This window comes from Chenopodium album, chromosome 1, assembly GCF_948465745.1.
Source record: "Chenopodium album chromosome 1, dcCheAlbu1.1, whole genome shotgun sequence".
NCBI lineage: Eukaryota > Viridiplantae > Streptophyta > Magnoliopsida > Caryophyllales > Amaranthaceae > Chenopodium > Chenopodium album.
This window is the reverse complement of record NC_137834.1, coordinates 64711703-64717620: the sequence shown is the minus strand read 5'-3', so window position 1 is coordinate 64717620 and position 5918 is coordinate 64711703. Positions and strand designations below refer to the sequence as shown.

General features: G+C 34.4%; 1 long non-coding RNA gene across 2 annotated transcripts; it reads right to left on the bottom strand.

The window, feature by feature from the left end:
* Window positions 1-1070: 1070 nt before the first annotated feature.
* Window positions 1071-3968, bottom strand: LOC145595807 (uncharacterized). Of its 2 annotated transcripts, none has more exons than XR_014103028.1 (3): window positions 3498-3968; window positions 2538-2959; window positions 1071-1721 (listed from the first exon to the last, which is right to left on the bottom strand). It is a non-coding gene; the product is annotated as an uncharacterized LOC145595807 (long non-coding RNA). The 2 variants fall into 2 exon arrangements; XR_014103018.1 differs by having other exon boundaries at window positions 2538-3752; window positions 3826-3952.
* Window positions 3969-5918: the final 1950 nt, after the last annotated feature.

The window sequence follows — 5918 nt, the reverse complement described above, 5'->3', positions numbered from 1 at the left end:
TATTATTATTATTATTATTATGTGCATGTTTGTGTGTGCAAGGAAATGTGACAAGTAATTTTGCGCAAAAATTCCGTCATTTTTGTTATTGATGGAGGGTATCCGACTTTCTCCCCCAAAAAGAAAAAATTAAAAAAAGGAAAAGTCAAATAAAATATTAACTTGGAAGTTAGTCCAAATAAAATCAGAAAAATAATATAATATAATTAATATAATAGCTATATTAATTAAAAGGAGGAATAAATGAATATTTTAGAAAAAGATAAGGAAACCGTAAAGTCGTTAGCAGACTCGAATCAAGTCAAAACGCGGTTTTATAGAAAGCGCATACGATGAGGCATATTGGCGCCACGCGTTTTGGTGTAGCGTCAGGCGCTACACTTAGTGTTTGGCCCTAGGCTCTGGCGTCAGGCACCAATAGATGGCGTCTGGCGCTAAAGAGCGCTAACTCCCAATCCTTCCTGGATTAAAACTGCTCTGATTTTGTGCATAAATAGCCCCCTGCCCAGCCGATTCTCTTCATAATTTCTGGAGATAAAATATTTCCTAGCTTTTAGAAAAATAATATCATGTCTCTGGTCTCCAAAAGTTTTGCCAACTACACCCATGAATGGTGTCGGTCCCTTAATGCCAAAGAAAGAAAAGAATTGGATGTGTTTCACTTGGGGGTATTTATGGTGTCTAAGGGGTAGATCTTGATTCATATTTTATTCATACCGCTCTAGAATATTGGGATGTAGATACTCATTGCTTTAGAATTTCGTCCCTATGAGTTCCCTATCTCCCAGGAAATAGACAAATTTGATGCTTATTGGAGCGCTAGACCTTTATGGGAAGTCATTACCCAAAAGGTTCCTCCTTCCTTGCCCAATGATGTGAAAAAGTGGCTTCTAAGGAAACCCTCAAAGGACGTGAAGAAAAATCAGAGTAAAACTAATGTGAAGAGTCGTCTAGGTGACACTACAACAAATTGACCTTTGTGCCACGTGCAAAATCGTGGCACATGTTTAAAATTCTCGTGGCTAAATTACATAGCCACGGGAATTTTGAAATTTACTCCCGTGGCACAAGAGGCCGTGGCTAGGAATTTGTCACGGGAAAATAGATGCCGTGGCAAATTTTAATTTTTATGCCACGAGTACTCACGTGACAAACAAATTCACTTGCCACGAATACTAACGTGGCTAACAAATTATTTGCCACAAATTCTGCCGTGGCTAATAAGCGTTGTTGCCATAAATATTACCGTGGCTAATAACTGTGTTGCCATAAATATTACCGTGGCTAAGAGCACTAATTGAAAAAAATATTTAGGCATTGGTTCAAACCGGCTTAAAGGCACCTGTTTTGCAATTTTTTTCACCCAAAATTATCAACAAACATAAAACTTAAACATTTTCATTAATAGCTTGAAATTTACACTTATCATCAAAAAAATGTTTAAAAAAGACAAAAATAACAAAAAAAAAAAAAATAACCAAACTAACTTGAGTAACTACAAGTATACAATAGGAGCAGCAACAATCAACAAAGCAAAAGCAGTAGCAGTGTGTGGAAAACCGTTGAGCATCTAACACATTGCTTTCTCCGACCACCCTTGGAGCCACTTCTATTATGAATGCATTCCTTCTTCAAATATTTTAGCATATAGTGATATAGCAACAGCCGTATTTCCAGTACCAAGAAAATAATTTATTCTACCACCAGCTGCAACAAGTGCCCTGCATGAACAACCAAAAGGTACAATCATTAGTTCATGTCAAAGACACAACAGATCAAATGTCATGGCTTTTCTTCACTTAATTAGTCGTAGCAAACTACACACCCTATCTAAAATCTCACCCTTAAAAAACAGAAGAATTTTTTTTTTCTTTGATTCACTACTAACTTGAAAGCATATACTATGGATTTCCCTTTTGAACACTGGACATTAGTTATGTGGTAGCACGCCTCATTGAAAAAGAAAGTTCCTATTCAGAAGAACCAAAACAAGGTATTATGGAGTCACAATGGCTGCTATAGTCCCTTTTTTTAACACACAACAAAAATATATGTTAGAGGCCTAACTGGCCATAAACCAGTTTACAAAAGTTGCAGTCAGATACTTGCTAGTGCTACAGTAAGAAAATTTAACACCAGAAGCAATGTGCTCATAACCATCCCATAAATATTAGACTAAGGTTCTAACAGAGTTCTTAACCAACATAAGCTTAAAACTATCAAACATATTATACATATTTATCACTCGTACTATCAGAAATACACCCATAGGACATCCACATCAACGAACCATGATTCTTTATGAACAAATTATAAAGAAGAACAGCAACATAACCAGAACCAGAAGCACACATATCAGTTTCATTTTCATAGGCAATCTTAGCACAAGTAGGCACAAAGAAAATGATCCTTGTGACCAACCAACATAGACATTCCATGAGCAAGATTAATAAATAGGTTGATTTCAGCACTAAAAGAAAGTTAGGTTGTTAGAAAATTAGTTAGATTAACTAAAAAGGATTAACTCATTAACTTACAAAGAGAGGCAGTATATGCTTTAGCCTGCATTGCCCCTTAGTGCTCCCAGTAATATGATGGTAAGTTTTCTGTTATTTTATCAATTCTTCGCTAATTCATCTCCTATGGGTGCTGCTCCTCCAGTTAATTCGAATGTTGGGCCTGCAATGAGCTTTAGTTACCCGAACATAGGTGGGATTAAGGCTCAGTTTATGGCGATTCTAGGGAATAAGCCGCATCCTTTCCTAATTCCTGCACATGTTGGAGCAGCGCCTCCTTATAACTGATCCTATCCACAACCAATTTTATTCTACAATAGCTCTTTCTACTCTTCACAAATGCTTCATCCTTCACAAATGCAGCAACAGCTAGCGCAAGCTGTACAACCATCTCAGTCCATACACCTCATTACCCAACTGATGACTTTGAGAAGGCTAATATACTAATGACGCAAACAATATCCCGGTTAATGCAAGTTAAACAACATTTTAAAAGGGCAGGGGGGCACTCACCCTTAACCCAAATCTTAACTTGGTTCTAAAATATATTAGCATCCAAATTTGTTTCAATCATCAAATTAAGCTCATAATATTTTTGGAAAAAAAGCTCCAATTACATAGTTGCATCCACCAAATTTCATTCAAACATTAAATTAAGCTCATTATATTACAGCAACAAAATCAAGTTCCTTATCTTATTAGTACTCATTAGTTCACATCTCCTCTAAATCAACTTGTTCCTCATCAAAAAAAAAATTCATTTAAATGAGTTGGTTTAACTCTCGAATCATCAGTTGGCAACGATAACTGTGACTCTCAATATATATTCACATTTCACCCACAATTTATTTTGTTTCGGAACACATTATAATCAAACTAAGGTCAGAACACATTAAATCCAAGAAATCAAAGCATTCAACATGAAAAATTAGACCAAAAGCCAAAAAATAAAGCAAAGCTATTTAACCCGGAAACACTAACCTCGAAGTTCTGATTTTTGGTTCGAAATAATTTGAATTTGCTGTTGCTTGAATTATTGCATGACAAACCGTAAAATTGGCTCAGAATCAGGTCCGACATTTTTCGATTTTGCTCGAATTAAGGCTGGATATTTTCAATGTTGAGGAAATTTCATTCGAATTCTACCTTATTAATCGCAGAAATTGAATCCAAGACTTTTTGAAAGACGTGAAATGGAGGAAGTCGTGGAGTTTAGGGAAGCGTAAATTGAGTGTACTGAGAATAAGATAAAACCCTAAAATTAATTAAATTGAAATTGGATGATGAGAAAAGGAAAGTAAAATCTTACCTTAAAAGCTGCTTCAATGGAGGACGTTAGTCTCGGCACGGGCAAGGTTGGAGCGATGCGCTTCAATGGAAACTGAGAGGGAAAGAGGGAGGGAGATGAGCCTGGTTTGTGGAGAGAACTGTTGAGACTTGAGTGCGATTCAATTTTTTTTTTTTTTTATACTTTATTTAACAAATTACTCCGTAAATAATTTGAGAAAACTTGTATGCAATAGATTAAAACAAAAAAATTAAAAAAATAAAATTAAAAAAATAACTGTTGGTGAAACATTTACTCGTTCACTCAATCACTCGTAGTAGTCATTTGTGAATGCAACGATGTTATGCACAAGTATCAATTACAAAACGGAAATAATATTAAAATTTCATTTATTTTCTCTGTTGAAATTTTTTGAAATAATATCTTTGAATGAAAATAATTTTTCCTTTTTTCAGTTATTAAATGTGTACTATGTACGAGTAATAAACATAATTGTCTATATTGACTTATTACTTGACTGCTGATATGGCACTAATAACATAAATGATGGGATTGAGATTTTATACAATAAGTGTCTTCCTTAGGTGTCTTTAAAATAATCTCTACTAGTAACTGCTCTAACTAGTGATTAAAAAAAAAACATATTTATAAATAAATATTGAAGTGTGTATTAGAAATAGATCATATACAAAGGCAAACTAATAAATTAAAACTAAAATATTATTGCATCTCTTATATCATGGAATTTTATTTTATTTTATTTTATTTTAGGGATTGAAGTTTTCATAAAACCACTTAACCAGTGTGTTCCTTAGGTCTCTTTTGAAAATTTTCTACTAGTGATTTGTTGGCGATATTGCGTGGGAAAAAAAACCCCAAGCATATTTATAAAGAAAATTTATGTATGTATTAGAAATATAAATATATTCGACCTCTAATTTGTATTATATATGTTTAATGTTCTACTTTGTATCAATTAGTGCTTATGGAATATCTTCAAGTTTAGAACCACAGAAAAAAGAAGTAATTTGACCAATTAATGATACCTAATTTTATTAACAAGTGAATTTTAACAAAAATTGTGGCATAAGTGTATGTTTGTCACAAGAAAATTATAACTTGTGACATTAGTGAAAAATTTGCTACAAGAAAAAGCTACTCGTGGCACAAATGTTAAGCTTGCCATAGGAAAGGAACTTCTCATGGCACATTGTGATGTTTGCCACAGGTAAAGTACTACTAGTGGCACAAGTGTGATGTTTGCCACGCGAAAAAGATACCCGTGGCATAAATTATTCTTCTTATTTAGGTTATGTATCATAGTTCATTTTTCCCGTGGCTAGATGAAATTATGCCTCAAAATTGGTATTCCCGTGGCATAATTTGTGGCACAAGTGATGATTTGTTGTAGTGTGACAAGGTGATTCCTACTAAGGAACGCCTGGGTGAAAGAATTGAGTTCAAAACACCTATAATGCCTAGGAAGAAGAGTACAGCGAAAGATAAGGGAAAAAGGAAAGCTGACACCACAGAAAAGAAAGCTTGGGTAGAAAAGAAGCATGGAGTCCTAGCTGAGGGGGAAACTATCTACTCCAAGATTGAATGTAGATCCTCTAAAGGATGCCTACTAGCTAAAGTTATGGATGAGGAGGAAGAAGCAGACAAAAATTGGAAAAGGGCTAAGAAAGAGAAAGAAGATTAAGAGCATTGCTTAATTTCCAATTATAAGACTTAGTTTATTAAATTTAAAGTTAATTTATTTAAGCTTTATTTAGATTCCATCAATAATGTAGTTTATTTTATTAATGAAATTCCAGCATTTTAATTAAATTATTTATTTTTAATTTATTTTATTAAAGCAATGAAAACCGAAAAATTAATTTTCCAGAAATTTTTTTGAGTCCTGAAGTCGATAATTTTCCGAAAAACACCGAAATGTTCCCAGAATTTTAACTGTTAATTGGCGCCACCGATCTGCGACTGGCGGTGGTTGCGGCAGTCTGGCGTCAGGCGACGGTTGCCATCGTCTGGCGCTGATGGTCATCGGTTGGCACCAGAATTTTTTCTGTGACGCCGATGTTCCGTCGATCTTCTATCGAATTTTTAATTAATTC